At 44.3% G+C, this 16,640-nt stretch overlaps 1 protein-coding gene across 3 annotated transcripts in view; it reads left to right on the top strand.

Annotated features, from left to right (window-relative positions):
• Positions 1-2,825: 2,825 nt before the first annotated feature.
• Positions 2,826-16,640, top strand: part of LOC139759016 (proclotting enzyme-like) — a 31,329-nt gene continuing 17,514 nt past the window's right edge. For all 3 annotated transcript variants that reach the window (XM_071680905.1, XM_071680903.1, XM_071680904.1), the window contains exon 1: positions 2,826-2,967. The gene's annotated coding sequence lies outside the window, so the exon portion shown is untranslated. The remainder of the gene's footprint in view (positions 2,968-16,640) is intronic.

The raw sequence follows: 16,640 nt of genomic DNA, 5'->3' as shown, positions 1-16,640 counted from the left end.
ATGCTAGGATGGGCTTTGAAATTGCCTGGGGACAAATTAAGGCTCTTAGTATTAGCAATTAAGACAGATTCAATGACGTTACGTGTGGCATAATCAGCAGAGGGATATAGAATAACGGGATTTTCAAGATGTATGGAGGTGATCATTTTCATGACAATGTTTAGCGATCGCATTTTTGTGGTCATCCCTGCGTACTGCATGACGATGCCAATAACACCTCTCCGTTACAGTCTTACCAGTCTGGCCTACATAAATATATTTACATGCCTTGCATTTGACGGCGTAAACACTCCCAATTGTTGCATGATTTGGTCTACTATTTATTAAGGTCTTACTGATGGTGTTATTGTACTGGAAAGCAACATTACAAGCACTGTTTATTAAAACATGTCTTAGATTAGCTAAGTTGGGAGAATAGGGCATCACTAATTTAGACTTATCCTTATTTGTCTTATTCTTGTTACAAGAATCATAAAATGTCTTCCTAGCTTTCCAGTAAGCTTTGTTCACAAACCAATTGGGATGATATAACTGCCTAAAGATACGTCTTATATGACTACATTCATCTACCAGGCCTATGGGATCACACATCCGTAATGCTCTTAAAAACATAGACATAACTACAGACATTTTTACAGAAGGATCATGTACTGAGAAATAATGAATATAACATTCAGAGTTGGTAGGCTTCCTGTAGATTTTGATAGACAACTGATCAGATTCTCTATTGATCAACACATCTAGAAAGGGCAGTTTGCCTTCTTTTTCCCATTCCATCTTGACTTTGATCGTGGGTGGATGTTATTTAGTTCATTAAAGAAAACATCACAATCTTGGGAGGATGGCCACAAGGGCCACACATCATCCACGTATCTAAACCAGACTTTCGAATGATTATTGAATGAAGTTAAAATTTCGGTCTCAAGATATTCCATAAATAGATTACTAGGAATAGGACTAAGAGGTTTCCCCTGGCAAGACCAAATTTGTTTATGAAAATCATCTTCACCATCTTGGAAAACATAATTAGAAACACAAAGTTCAACTAAGTCAATGAAAGTTTTTATGGGCAGGGTCAAATCAAGGTTGAGATAGGGCAATTTTCTCCTAAGATATGTGATGGTTTCATTAATGGTTACTTTAGTGACAAGGGAATTCACATTTAAAACAGATGAGTTTATGATCAAGCAAATTAATGTTTCTAACATTGTTAACGAAATCTAAACTACTCGTAACATGCCTCTGCCCAGCCAGAGTGGGGGAGATACAGGTGTTGAGGTCCTTGAAAAGCACACAGAGGTAGCAGTGAGGCGGGGCATTATAATCCCCCGTGGAGTGGCAGGTGGGCACCAACTATGTGACCTGACGTCTGACCTGACCTTTGACCTCCCTCTCCTTACATGGTCTCAGGACAGGGTATTTCTGGCGGAAACTTCTTAGTGATTATTTCAGTTAACAGTCTGTCACATTTCAAATGTCCAAACGACATGTTTCCATGATGGTCAAATGTGCCAGAGATCATACATGAGTCAATGACATTTCCTTCACTGAAACAACTTGATTTAGTTATATGGTCTTAGCTGATCCTTCTTCTTCTCAGTCGATAAGGTGATCAAAGGCAGCTTTATGTTGAAGTAAGTCGTTGTTCTGCTGAGCTACCCTAGCTCTATACTTATGTTGTGAGATCCTAGACTCCAAACGTTTCCTCGATTGTCCAATATAAAATTGGTTACACTCTTTATATGGGACTTTGTAAACAACACCTGTATCATTTGATGGGCTATTTTTGATGAGGGCTTTCTTGATGGTGTTATCATATTTGAATATTACTTGTACATTAAGGTTTTTTAGTATTCAAATATAAAAACATCATCAAGTAAGCCCTCATTAAAAATAGCTCATTAAAGTATACAGGTGTTGTTTATAAAGTCCCATGTAACTACTGTAATCACTTTTATGGTGGTAGTGTGCTGGGACATCTTCCCCTCAGGGATGGCAGTGTGACGCTGTGTTGTGACGTCTGCCCCTCAGGGATGATAGTGTGACGCTGTGTTGTGACGTCTGCCCCTCAGGGATGATAGTGTGACGCTGTGTTGTGACATCTGCCCCTCAGGGATGATAGTGTGACGCTGTGTTGTGACGTCTGCTCCTCACGGATGATAGTGTGACGCTGTGTTGTGACGTCTGCCCCTCAGGGATGATAGTGTGACGCTGTGTTGTGACGTCTGCCCCTCAAGAATGGCAGGGAGGCACGTATGCATTTGTGGGTGTGTTGATGACGACACACCCCAACGATAGAAGGATCATTGCAGGTCCACATACAGGTTTTCATGCACGAGCCCTCAGCGCTTATATAATGCCCTTTGTCTTTATAATGGAAAGAATTAGATATAAATGAACCTTTAGAAGTGTGGAGCCTCATTTTTTTTCTCTCAGAATGGAGAATTATTAATTACTGAGCGATTTTGAGAGACTGACTGTGGCTGGTCAGCGTACTGGACATTGCTATGGAACTGGAACTCAGAGAAAAGCGCCAAGTTTTGATACTCCAACGATGGACGTGTTCTGTCGAGAAAAACTATCAGGGAATCCTTAATTCATGGTCTGAAAATCCCGGGGATCTCTAGAACAGGTTTGAGTTGCCGACTGCAGTTACAGAATATACTCATCTCCAACCACTGTGCATTCGCTTCTCATAGTGACTGCGAATAGAAGTCTCCTGTGATCCTTGCATAACGGGCCAGTGGTCTGTATGCATCGTATCAATATGCGGGACAAGGGCACCAGAAATGGAGAGAAAGAATGTGATTCTTGGCAACTGTCACCGCGGGTATATAACAAGGGTGACCAGCTGGCGTCATTGAAGTCTCCTCTCCCTAGCGGCAGGAGGGTCTGCCAACCGTGACTTGACCTGAATTGTTATTATACCTTGTGTGCCATTCTGCAGGACTATCACGGACCTATAGGGTAAGTGACGCAATCTCTATCGTGTCTTCGACATTACTCACTCGTATGGGAAGCTATATATATACACATAATCCAGAACCAAGAGAATTGTTTCTTAACTTCAGTCTTCGTCCTCGACATCTCAAGCCGTGCAGGTGTGGTGATACGCGCGCGTGTTGCTTGTTGCGTAATCTTGGTCAGGAAATATGGGAGTCTCGTAGTAGCTTGTCTCTCACAAGACATTGTCCTGCGGGAGAGTTGGTCTGTGTGTGTTTGACACCCAGTGAGCCAAGATGAACCTAAGTTTACCTGGATTTATGAATAGATGGTTGACTTTCACCGTCCTTGTACCACTGTACCACTGAAGACCAACTCTGGTACAGGGTGACACTTGCTGTGGTGGGCAGTGGAGTCTCTCGAACTCTGAACTACTGACGAAGGTGGTGTGTTCTGCCTGAGCTGCTGACGAAGGTAGTGAGTGTTCTGCCTGAGCTGCTGACGAAGGTAGTGTGTTCTGCCTGTGCCGCTGGTGATGGTAATGTGTTCTACCTGAGTTGCTGACAAGGGCAGTGCGTGTTCTACTTGAACTACTGACGAAGGTAGTGAGTGTTCTGTCATAGGTACAGCCAATGGTAATGTGTGTATTCTTACTGTGTTGCTGACGATGGCAGTATGTGCTGTCTGGGGTACTGACGAAAGTGTGTTGCTGTTCCTCAGCCCTTTAGCTCCTGACGAAGGCAGCGTATACTACGACGATCCCGGATCTACATCTCACTTGTGCTTAACCAGGATAATGGTCGTTCGGCCACGGTCGAACTACGGGGACTGGCGGGGTGCTTTGTGTGTGTGTGTGTATGTGTGTGTGTGTGTGTGTGTGCGTGTTTGAGAGAGAGAGAGAGAGAGAGAGAGAGAGAGAGAGAGAGAGAGAGAGAGAGAGAGAGAGAGAGAGAGAGAGAGAGAGAGAGAGAGAGAGAGAGAGAGAGAGAGCAGTTAGATGCAGGGGAGGATAATCTCCCAATGAATTGCCAGTCAGTAGACCTCAAGGTATGTGGAGTGTAATGATCCTGTGTGTGTGTGTGTGTGTGTGTGTGTGTGTGTGTGTGTGTGTGTGTGTGTGTGTGTATGTGTATAGTGGTGCTTCTGTCCGTTGTTGGTGGCGCTGGAGCCTCACGAAGCCCCTGGGGGGGACACCTTCTCCAGTAGCTCCTCTAACACAGGACAATAAACACAAGACGTCCGATGTTGTGTGTCTAGCTTGGAGGTTTCCTCGTCGTCTCGCACCCTCAGACGTGACCTTGGTTTGCCTCATTAATCATTCAGGGACGTTCCTCATCCCTGGGGTGATGATGACAGACGCAGCATTGGAAAAGCATCAGATAACAATTTAAAAATAGTACCCTAGAATAAAGTTATTTTTTTCCCCTCATTGAGCGAGGAGCTGAATTTCATTTGAGTGTTCTCATCTCTGCCTCAGCTGTGCTCTGGCGAGTCTATAAGATATTTTGTCAACAAGGTTTACGTTGTAACGGTAGAGGCCTGCGTAGGTGTGGAGGATCAGGCCTGGGGCGGACCTGGGTTTACCCAGTTTGCCAACAGCCAGAGAACTTCCCCAGCCTGGGGCGGGAGATCGCACTCAGGTCAGGTCCGCCAGGTACCGTGTGTCCGTCTGAGTACGACAGTTTGTACCCCTGTGTACAATAACAATAACAGAAATACGATAAGAACCCTATAGATACGAGAGACAACTCTTGGAGTCTCGTGTGTTTTTGGAGTGGACAGTGGCAACTTCAGTTACTATGCCAGCAATATGTCTTGAGTGTGGATATGTAGCACCAGCTGTTTGAAAAGATAACCTCACGAACACGACAACTAAACCTCCTCTGCACGAAAGCTAACCCTCTTGAGTGCGATAACAATAATCTTAAGTACGACAGCTTATGATGTATTGCAACAGACAAGTGTGATAACAGCCCTTTGAGTACGATAACATCTTAGGTACGCAACGTTGAGCCTTTGAAGATGATAAAAGTGTACTTACTTAAGTATGATAACTTAATTACTGAAGTGCAACAACTCCACAATTGTAACAACATGACCACTTAACACAAATGACTGAGAGCCATCTAAGTGCTGGAACACAATGATAATAGCTCTTAAGTGTGACAGTTCAATGATTAATGTAGATCACCCCTTCACTTATGGTAACTATCTCTTGATTCTAATCCCTCGGAACAGTACAATCACCCCTTGATTGTGGCAGAGCATTAGTATGATCACTCCTTTTAGCATTGAAACCCTTTGAATACTTTGCTATAGCTCCTTAAACAAGATAACCCCTTCATTATGATGCCTTTATCTCCTTACAGTCAACTTAAAGCCTTGGGTACGACAACTTTACCCGCATAAGTATGACAGATTAAGCCCTCACTGCGGTAACCATTCTGGGTGCAATGACCCCTTGCATATAGTAACTTCTTGTGTACGATAACCTCTCGCATACGGTAACCCCCTTGCGAACAGTAACACCCTCAGATACAACAACTTCATCCCTTGAGTACGAAGGCTTCTCCCCTGGCATATGATGCCACCAGTCGTGACGATAGGTTTGCGTACGATAACTTGAAACCTTTAGATGCTCCGTAAGTGCAATTCCAGTCTCTTGGGAAAGACGATCTCCCGGCTGGATTTTCTTCATCCAGAGTACGATTGTGAACGACAGAAGTAGCGACGAAGTGTGGAGGACGCTGTAGCCCGTCGGTCTTAGAACAATGGTGGGAAAAAAAACAATACAATCCCGTAGCGAAACCCATAAGAATCTGTACCAAGCTTGCGACACTGACGCGCCGGTCCGTGCATGCGCGCATGATGAGGTGCTCAGTGGAGGATTATATGGGCACGTCACCTGCCAGTGTCCCATTGTTTTACCAGTGCTAAGACCTCTTGCAGGTCGGTCTGGAACGATGAACAGACAGTGTCCTGCTCGAGAGGATAGTGACAAAGAGAAAGATGACTGAGAAGAGGCTTCGATAATCCTTGTGGTCTCAGCAGTGGGAGGGACAAATATCATAGTCAAAGAAACAAAAGGAAAACTTCAGACTTTGATATGATAACAAGCCTCTGGAAACTGTTTGTTTGACATGATCATTTCCAGGAAGTTCCTTGGTTTGGCCTCACCTGGCTCGATCATCATAGTGCTCTTTGTTGAGTGTGGCTAAAACAACACTGTGAATACAGTGGCTGTATTTACACTGACGTTCCAGACTTTACAGCAGCACAACCAGGAGGTTCCAGCAGCTGTATTTACATCGACGTTCCAGACTTTACAGCAGCACAACCAGCCGGTTCCAGCAGCTGTGTTTACATCGACGTTCCAGACTTTACAGCAGCACAACCAGCCGGTTCCAGCAGCTGTATTTACACTGACGTTCCAGACTTCACAGCAGCACAACCAGCCGGTTCCAGCAGCTGTGTTTACATCGACGTTCCAGACTTCACAGCAGCACAACCAGCCGGTTCCAGCAGCTGTGTTTACATCAACGTTCCAGACTTCACAGCAGCACAACCAGCCGGTTCCAGCAGCTGTATTTACACTGACGTTCCAGACTTCACAGCAGCACAACCAGCCAAGTGTGTCAACTGTATTTACAGTGAGGCTCAAGGTTATACATCAGCACAACTAACCGGGTCCAGCACGTCACAGTAACACCCCAGGAGAAGGCTGTGAGTCATGTCTGACACAGACAGGGAAAATAACAGACACGACGAGGGTCGTCTTCCGGGATGGTATTTCGAGAAACGTCAATCTGTGAGGGATTTCCCAACTCGTGTGAATCCCAGGAGGGAGGGATGGAGAGAAAGTGGGAGGGGTAGAGGGTAATGGTAGATGGAGGGTGGGATTTTCTAGTCAAGTTGCAACACAGTGTCGCTAGGAGGAATACTTTATCAGTTCCTGGAGTTGTTGGTGTCGGCAGTTCCAGGATGTTGTGGTGATAGAAGTTGTGACGGTGCCAGTTCCAGGCTTGGGTGGTGATAGTTCCAGGGTGTGTGGTAGTTACCAGGTTGTTACCCTGTTACCCTGATCGTTCCAGGTTGTGGTGATGAGAATTCCAGGCAAGATGGAGTCAGTTCCAGGATGTTGTGGTGATAGAAGCTGTGACGGTGCTAGTTCCAGGCTTGGGTGGTGATAGTTCCAGGCTGTGTGGTAGTTACCAGGTTGTTACCCTGATCGTTCCAGGATGTGGTAGTACCATTTCCAGGTTGTTACCGTGATCGTTCCAGGCTGTGGTAATGAGGATTCCAGGCAAGATGGAGTCAGTTCCAGGATGTTGGGATGTTTTCTTCAGTTTTCTTCTACAGTCAGTGTTTATGACACTTCCAGGCTAAACCACTAACGTAGGTCTAGGTCATGTTGGTGATGGCTCCGTTACGCGATGGTGGGAGTTTCAGGTCTGGATGGTGAGAGTTTCGGGTCTGGATGGTGAGAGTTTTAAGTTGTTTTGTCATGGCGAACCCTGGTTCTGACGTCGACAGCTGAGCCTTCTGGTGGTAGGAGTTCCAGGATGTGTCTGTGACAGTTTCAGGACGTGATGGTGACAGTTTAGTCTGTGACCGATCAAGCTGGGGATGGTGACAGTCCAGGCTGGGGTGGTGTCAGAAGATCTAGCTGTGTCATCATCAAGCTGGAGTGGTGACAGTTCCAGACTGAAGTTGTGATTGTGGATGAGCTTTGGGAGTAACCAACCAATGCCAGTTCATTTAAAAGCTCACAGCACAGCGAGGTTACCATGGCGAGGGACTAGCTGTCTAAGGCTCAGCTGACCACCACCTTGAACTCGCCTGTGCTCATTTTATATATTGATTTACGGACATCCTCACCCCAGGTGAACCAGCTTCTACTTACCACCTGTCTTTGATGCTCGCTCGTTCTCCTGAAGGCACACACGACTTTCACCTGTTTGACCTGGGCAGCGAATGACCTTCGTACGGGGTCAGGGTTAGACGGGGGCACAATTCCAGGCATGTGTGTGGAAGGTGACTCTTCTCACTGCCGCTGGTGGCAGATGATGGTAGATGTTGGTAGTGGATAGTTTTCAGGGCGTATGGTGGTTGTTGGGTTAGCTGGTGGCAGCTAGTGGTTTTTGGTGGTCCAGGTGGTGTTTCTCGGTGCTGTGGATGGTTTTCAGGGCAGCTGTTGGCAGATGGTGGTTCTCGGGGAGGCTGTTGGCAGAATGTGACAGAGTAGGTGCTGGTACTCAGGCGCTGGCAGATGTGGAGGGAACCATGTGTTGAGAAGGTTGGAGGAAAGGTTATCACTGACCACAGACGTACAATGGAATACTGTATTATGTTCTGTTTCTTGTCTTTTGAAATGAAGTAGAAAGAAAATGATGTAGATTCTTTCCACAAGGTCCAGAGGAATTTTCGCCAGCCTCCTTCGCGAAGAAAAATAACCATCACTGAACCAAATGCTTATTCTCCTCGTCTGAAACAAAATCTATAAATGAATAGATTGAAAGGTTATATTCTGTTGTTCATTGTTTCCTGAGTCAGTATCATTAGTATCTGGGACGCTACAGGTCATTATTGTGTTTATAACGAAATACGTCGAGGAAGAATGACTTTAGTTATTTGTGCCTTTGTAGTTACCTGTTCGTAATCGTAACTGTGTTGACTAATGTATTTTCTATTGGCATAATAAGCTTGTGGAACATCTGACGTTTATGAACATAGTTCACATTGCTCACTACCATACGTCTGTCTCTCTCATGGTCGTCCATAGAACTCTGGCTCCACACTAGGATGTCTTTAACTGGTGATCATGAGTGTTCACCAGTAGACAGACCCCTGACTCTCCCTCTGTACACTTCCAAATGTTCTCTGGTATATATATCTGACTGGTACACTTCCAAATGTTCTCTGGTATATATATACCTGACTGGTACACTTCCAAGTGTTCTCTGGTATATATATCTGACTGGTACTGTCTGTACACTTTGGCTGTTCCTCTGTACAAGTCTGACGGTTCTTTAATCAATATATCTGACTGTTTACAATTAATATTTGTGGCCGTTTTTTTCTGATGTATCCCTGACGCTTTCTATGTCTGAATATCCATTACATATGCCTGAGCTTGCCACCATCACATCACTGACCTTAGATGTATCTCTGTTCCTCATGGATACGTGAGTGTGGCATATTCCATCCAACAGTCATCACTCACCAGGAAGTAGAATATCATTATCATTATCATCATCATTATCATTATCATTATACACTATGTGCCTTCATTGTATCCACTGGTACGTCCTTCCGTCACCCTAGACTTTAATTTCGAAGTACTATACAGTGTCTACCTCAAGGTAATTAGTATCTTGGATGTAATACGTAATTATCAGGTTGCGTTGCAACCGGGTTACGTAACCCTCGGACCTCCTCCAATCTCGTTTGAGGAGAATAACCTAAAAAATTCGCCCATCCTCTCTCCTTCATTAAGGGTTGTTATGTCTGCTTACAAGTAATGGTCGTTTTAGACAATTACATGTTGTGATGGGTCACGTTTCCTCAAGGACACAGGATGTAGTTTGTGCCTGTCCAAGATTTTTCATATGGAAGATCCTGTTATACGTCTTTTGTGCCGTAAGAATACAACTGCTAAATGATACTACAGTAAGAATACAACTGCTAAATGATACTACAGTAAGAATACAACTGCTAAATGATACTACAGTAAGCCAAAACTTGAAGTGTATTACTGAGGTTGCATGATTGTCTGTGTGTCACAAGAGATTCCGTGGAAAAAAAAATCTACTCTCCCGGAGCGAACGAGTCTAATAGAAAGTTTTATCATACCTGGCACTCAAGACCTTCGGTTAATCTCGAGTTCCTCCGTCAGTAGATAAAGGTATTTCTTCCTCCCTCGATCATCCTGGGTTGCGTACACAGCCACGACTGATAGATAAACTCATGCTATGTACGGTATACGCTACCTACGTTCATTGTAAGGTCCGTCAGTCCAGATTGATTAAGGAAGTTACGTCACTACATTTAGGTAAAGTAGGGGAAGGTGTGTTCATTCCCCCCCTTCGCCTCCCTCCCTCCCCCCCCACCCACTCACACACACACACACACACACACACACACCAGCCAGAATCTTCACATAACAACCCATGAACAATTTTCCGGAGGGTTAGGTTGGGTTAGGACTACGTATTGTTTTACTTAGAAATCGAGGTCATCCATGACACACACAGTGTGGTGAAAGCCGAGTCTGGAACCTACACTGCAACTTGTCATTATAGATGGCAGCACACTGTGAGGCTGGCAAGACCAGAATATGAACGACATTAATGGATGTAAGTCTTCCGTCCAGTGGCAACTGTTTCTTTAAAACAAGCCGCGGTAACGACCCAGTCTAGGCTAATCGTGGTCATTAACCTATACTGAAGTTAACAACTGACTGAAGCTGTTAGCGGTAACAATCCACGGTTGTGTGTGTGTGTGTGTGAGATAAGTAACCAAAGGTAACAATAACTAATGACCAATGTTACCAAAGTTACTACCATCACGTTACCGAAGTTGACAGCGTTACTAACCAACCAAGGTTGGTTGTGGTGGATAACACCAGTTGGTTGTTGTAACCAACCAAGACAAACTGGAGTAACCTAACCAAGGTTGATGATAGTACAGGGAAGACCCTTGCACAAACAATGATGGATCCTGTCATGTGAGGTTTCAGTGGGAGGTGCTCATCACTGCCTCTGTTTACAGTGTGGGCTGAAGTGGACTCCAGTGGGTCCATGTACAGTGTGGATTGAAGATGACTCCAGTGGATGTGTATACAGTGTGGGCTGAAGTGGACTTCAGTGGGTATTTGTACAGTGTGGATTGAAGTGGACTCCAGTGGGTATTTGTACAGTGTGGATTGAAGATGACTCCAGTGGATGTGTATACAGTGTGGGCTATATATATATAGAATGGACAGGTATGAGGCGTTCGTGGCAGCAGTGAACAACAAGGATATCAAACGTGTGACGTTCTGCGGTAGACACCAACCATGACACAGCGCCACTGTAGACACAGGAAGTCCCTCCTTTGGTGAGAGTTAACACCTTACATCCACCCTGCATGCCTGACTAAAGCTCAAGCAAAGAGGATATATATATATATATATATATATATATATATATATATATATATATATATATATATATATATATATATATATATATATATATATATATATATATATATATATATCTGAGCCTTGCTTGCATTCACTTAGTAGTATCCTATTTACTAAAGAAGGCAGGAGGAAATGTTTGGATTTAATTCATATACATTTATTTTGCACACTACAATCCTTACATTTGTTTCTGTAGTTTCTGGAATTCCAAATATCTTTTATTTTCAGTATCTGTTTGTATTACTAATCGTTGCAGATTGTGTAGGTATTGCTGCTCTGGCACTGATGTTAACTGGATATGCAGATCACTCGCTGTAAATTTGCTTAACACCATAGCAAAGTTTTCCACCTCCCCCATCAAGACTTCACCTTCATCTGGTAGATGGCTGAGGTTTATGTATTGCTCGTAGTGGAGAGGAGGAATTCCTGCACGTAAAACTTCTTCATGATAACCACACTTCACAAGGGTGGTTGTTGTTGGTATGACCGATACAAAACGCTACCCAGGGTTGACGGCATCACAGCTGCAGTTGTACATGAAGGTCCCTCAACGTATTTGTGCACCCCGTCCGTGATCTCACGGACGGGGAAGTCATGTTGGAAAGGTTATGAGGTAATGACAAAGGCACAGTGATCATAGCTGTCCTCAACTCTGACCATCTATGCCTACGAGTCCATCCTCAGCTACAAAAGGGCTAGACCACCTCAGCTACAACAGGAATGTGTTGGGAGGTATCTAGCATCTATGGCTGATCTCAAACTGCCCGAGGGCTTATAGTGAACTGACCTGTTTTGCTTTGGCTTACTAACGCATTCTCTCGTGACTGTGAAATGCGATATTGTGTGTTGCGCTGCTGTGCATGTAGAATGGAGTCGATCTCTTAGTACCATCGTGGTCGGCCATTTGTGTCATGAGTTATGTTAATTCAAAGAAAAACAAAGTGTGGTTCTTACCCTTCTTTCTGGTTTGGTATTTCGGCAGTGTCTTCTGTCGCTCTTCCTCGACTTGTTGGATGTAAGAAAAGACAGAAATGAAGGATACGTGTCAACAGAGGCTTGTATAACTTGTCATTTTATGTGATTCTGAGTTTTGTATTCCAGGATATGGCGAGTCCAAGCCATTCTTACATATAGAGCATCCCGAATCTATGTCAGGCAATGATTTGATGGCAATAGAAGATAGAACTGGCTTTTAGAGAAGAGCACAGAACTTGTTCATGACACAACAAACATATACCTCAATGATGAGTGAATTTACCCTTGGCTACAGCTCTAAATCTCGTAACATTGGAGGAACAACTACAATAAAAGTTATTGTTGAGAGAGGTCGGTGGGGTGTTTGCCCTTGCGTCTCGTCCGCCGTCGGTGGCCAGCAGATATGAGCACGTCTGTGAGAGGAAGACAAATACAAAGAGTAAGGCAGCGACTAAGGGAATTTCCGGTAGGTTTCTGGACAACCTTGGTAGAGGGCGGTTTTTGCTTGAGGTTGGATGGTGAGCAGTCCGGTCTCTGGACCTGCGCAGGCGCGGGAGTGGGTAGGTTGGAGGGGGTTGGGTAGGTGGCAGATCCCGCAACTTCATGTGTTTTTCACTTGACGTGTGTGTGTGTGTGTGTGTGTGTGTGTGTGTGTGTGTGTGTGTGCACTTGCCTTCTTGCTTGCTTGCTTGCTTGCATTCGCACGTCAACGCTTCTTCAAGAAGAGGACCTGCTGGGGTGAATTGAGGGAAGGTGTTGATGACGAAGAGCAGCAGAGTCTGTGGACGTGACAGGATCAGCGGATGATACAGTTTATAATGACCATCAGGTCTACATGGCAGAAACAGCGTCTCCCTCACTATGGAGGGAGACGTAAGAACCATCAGGTCTATATGGTAGAAACAGCGTCTCCCTCACTATGGAGGGAGACATAAGAACCATCAGGTCTACATGGTAGAAACAGCGTCTCCCTCACTATGGAGGGAGATGTTTCTACCATGCTCCCATTTTTCTTTCATTTTCTACCCAACAGTGAACTACACAATGCCCATTTCCTTCGTTTTTGCGTCGACTGACTGAACACTAGGGAGACACTTGCCTTGGTTCATTACGCCTATGTCCATTTTCTGTTTCTTTACCATTTAGGTGTTTTTAAGGGATTTTACGGGATAAAGGTTAAAGCAATCCAGCTCTTTACAGTTTCACGTAGATGAAACGAAACACAACTGGCAAATACCATTCCACAATCTCCATGTAATGCATAGGATAGATTTTTGTCATGTGAGCCGTCTCAGCTATTCAGAAGGGGTTAACGAAAACTGTAAAAGAAAAAATACATTTTCTTTTGTTGGTCATTACTGGGCCATACTTCAGCCAATGGTTGTGAAACTTGACCTATAGATATTGCTTTATTTACTCCACACTATACGTCTTCAGACGTTAGAGGCCACACACACACACACACACACACACACACACACACACACACACTCGAAAAAAAGCTATTATTTCGCCATATGTCGACTGATGTTCATGAACTTTGGCACAAAGGTGTCTTTTCATATATTCAGTGTAAAGCCAGTGACGACATTGTGCCTTGATAATTCTCTAACCTTCTCTAGAGGTCAGAGATTAATGCAAAATTTTGCCACTAATCCACCTCATTTCCACATTGGTTATTTGAAACTCACCAACGAAATGTTACACGTCCCTAGTGATCAAGGTGAGTCTTCACTTGTGTTTGTTAACTGTTTTAGTTTATCATTTGAATTTCCGTAAGCAAATTGGTGGCGTAGAACATGCTATTTAAACGGTAAGTACAGACCGAGTGGGAAACGGAGTTATCTTCATATATGAGGATCTCTGGTGGCGAAAATGACACACACACACACACACACACACACACACACACACACACACACACACACAAACATGCTAACCATGAGACAGTACGGGCCAACTAGGGTTCAGCCCTGAGTGTGTTCGAATCTTGGGTTTGGCAGTCAGCGTACACGCAGCCCCATCCTCTCCCTGTGGCTGGTCGGTAAATGGATATCTGGTGTGTGTGTGTGTGTGTGTGTGTGTGTGTGTGTGTGTGTGTGTGTGTGTACAAAGGAATGAAGACATGACACACACACACACAGTAACACACAAGACGTGAATGAAGTAGTGGCAGGCATCGCATCGTCTCTCTTCTGCAGGTGGACGAAACTGACCACACTCTCGGTAGCCCAGGAGGGTGGAGTCAGCTGCTCGACCTAGCGCAACATGGGACACACACCTTCCTTCGACAGAGCTCTGTGACCAGATCTCTGGATGCAGTGTGCCCCTTACTGGGTGGTGGCGTTACGTCGACGAGGCTCACTTTTCACTTTTCTGTTCAGCCACGTATCTGAACCCACTTCCACAATTCGTGACGTAACAGGTTTTGTAGGAGGTCAGATGGAGGGCTACTCGTGTTCAGGGCTTGATCACAGGATGGTTCTGGGTCCTGTCGTATAATATATGGCACGTCGTCCCATGAATATGTCAGCTGAGAGCACTGCCATCCCCCGCCCTCCTCACTGTGGAAGGTGTTGCTCGAGTGTTATTGCTTCATCATCTGCATACACTAAACGGCATTCACCAAGACGCCTTTCCATGGTAATAACTCCCAAAGAAATGCCAAGGAGTTTCAAGCAATAACAGACCAGTGGGTGCTTTTGAGGCTATTTGTGATCGTGGAAGGTATCAGAAAACTCACAAATTAGTGAGATGAAATTGGAATGTCTGAGATGATTCAACGAGAAAACCCGACATATTGTCAGTGTGACTAAGGAGGCGCAGATGATTTAAGTCGTGACTCTGAAGCGAAATATTGATCAAGTCTATTCTTAGAAGTATGTAAAGTACTGCTTTCAGTTACTTTTGATTGGTAAATCAATCGATATGTTGACAATTATGTTGAAGGAAAAGTACTTCGCCTTATGTGAGGTAAAGTGTTTTGCCCACGAGTGAACTCAGACGAATCTAGTCTTTAATAGACTGTAAGATCAAGAAGATCAAAGCTTTTGATACTGTGTTGATACTTGTATTCAATCACATCTAAACCTTCTCTTTTCTAATGTAAAGAGATTCAAGTCGTTTAGTTGGCTCATAGGATTTGTTTATTAGCCCGGCGCTGCACTCCCTCCATTCTGTCTATGTCTCTTCTTACATAGGATGACTAAAACACAACACGTTATTCAAGATGGGGACGAGCCAGTGAATTGTGAAGGGGAAAGAATGATTTTCTTAAACGTAAGTTGGAAAGCCTTGCCTATGAATCCAAGAATTTTTCTTCGCTCTTTTCATTGCTTCTGTGAATTGCTTACTTGGGTTTAGGTCACCAGAGATGATTACGCTCGTCTTTTTTTTTTTCTTCTCGTTTACCTCTTTCAGTTCAGCAACATTCGTATTGGAGATGATCTATTCGTTTTTACGACCAATATATATAAAACTTGGCAGTTATCGATTGTAAAATTCATTTGGTATACCTCTGTGCGTCCAGTCCATCAATTTATCTATGTCAGTTTGAAGCTGTTGAAGTCCAAGATTCATTTATAGATTCATTTCCCCAGCAGCGAATGTTGATATCTGGCAATGAAGCCCCATTACCACCATCAATTCTATGTATGAGGAAGATAGATCGTCACAATTTTAATCCTTTTGGCCCACCACTTGTCACGTCCAACCGCTATGGCTATCAAGAACAACTCTATATTTTCAATTGGTCAACCAACTTCCTATCCACCGAAGTTTAGCCCTCTGTCGGTACCAGGAGACTTAATATTTGCTAGTAAGTGATGTTTGATGCCAAACCTCATCTCTCCTCGCCCTCGTTAGAACTCAGTCAATTATCTTTACAGACTCACCCACCATTACAGAACCGTGGTGATTATGTTGACGTAATTTCTTGTCCAAATCATTGCAGAATCTCATTCGTTATCTTCGTCAAAGAATCTCGTCGATTATTTTGACAGAATCGCTTACGTACAGGTCCGTCCATCCTTTGGACAGGATTGCCCGTGATCTCGTACAGATCCGTCCATCCTTTGGACAGGATTACTCAAGAGTCTGGTAGAATTCCGTCCACCATCGTGACAGGATTACTGACCTGGTCTTTGGGATTCTTGTCCATTTTCGTGACAGAATCAGACACGTAGTTTGACAGTACCACGTCTGTATCTTTGGAGACTCTCTTACTTAAGCTAGTTACATTCCATCGACGTCTCGAGACAATAATATCTCGTCTAAATCAGGTAAACCTCGTGCATGTCTCGAGACCATAATATCTGGAGATCATAATATCTCGTCTAAACTTGGTGAATCCGAACGATGTGTCTCGTACACATTATACTTATGATCGGAAAGTGCGTTGAACCCCAGGCTCAGACCAGATCCCTGGTCACGTAATGCAGGGGTGTGAGTGTGGTGACGGTGCAGGTGTGTGAGTGTGGTGACGGTGCAGGTGTGTGAGTGTGGTGACGATGCAGGTGTGTGAGTGTGGTGACGATGC

Source organism: Panulirus ornatus, chromosome 32, assembly GCF_036320965.1.
Source record: "Panulirus ornatus isolate Po-2019 chromosome 32, ASM3632096v1, whole genome shotgun sequence".
NCBI classification, from domain to species: domain Eukaryota; kingdom Metazoa; phylum Arthropoda; class Malacostraca; order Decapoda; family Palinuridae; genus Panulirus; species Panulirus ornatus.
The sequence above is the reverse complement of the archived record's forward strand: the minus strand, read 5'-3'. Positions and strand labels throughout refer to the sequence as shown.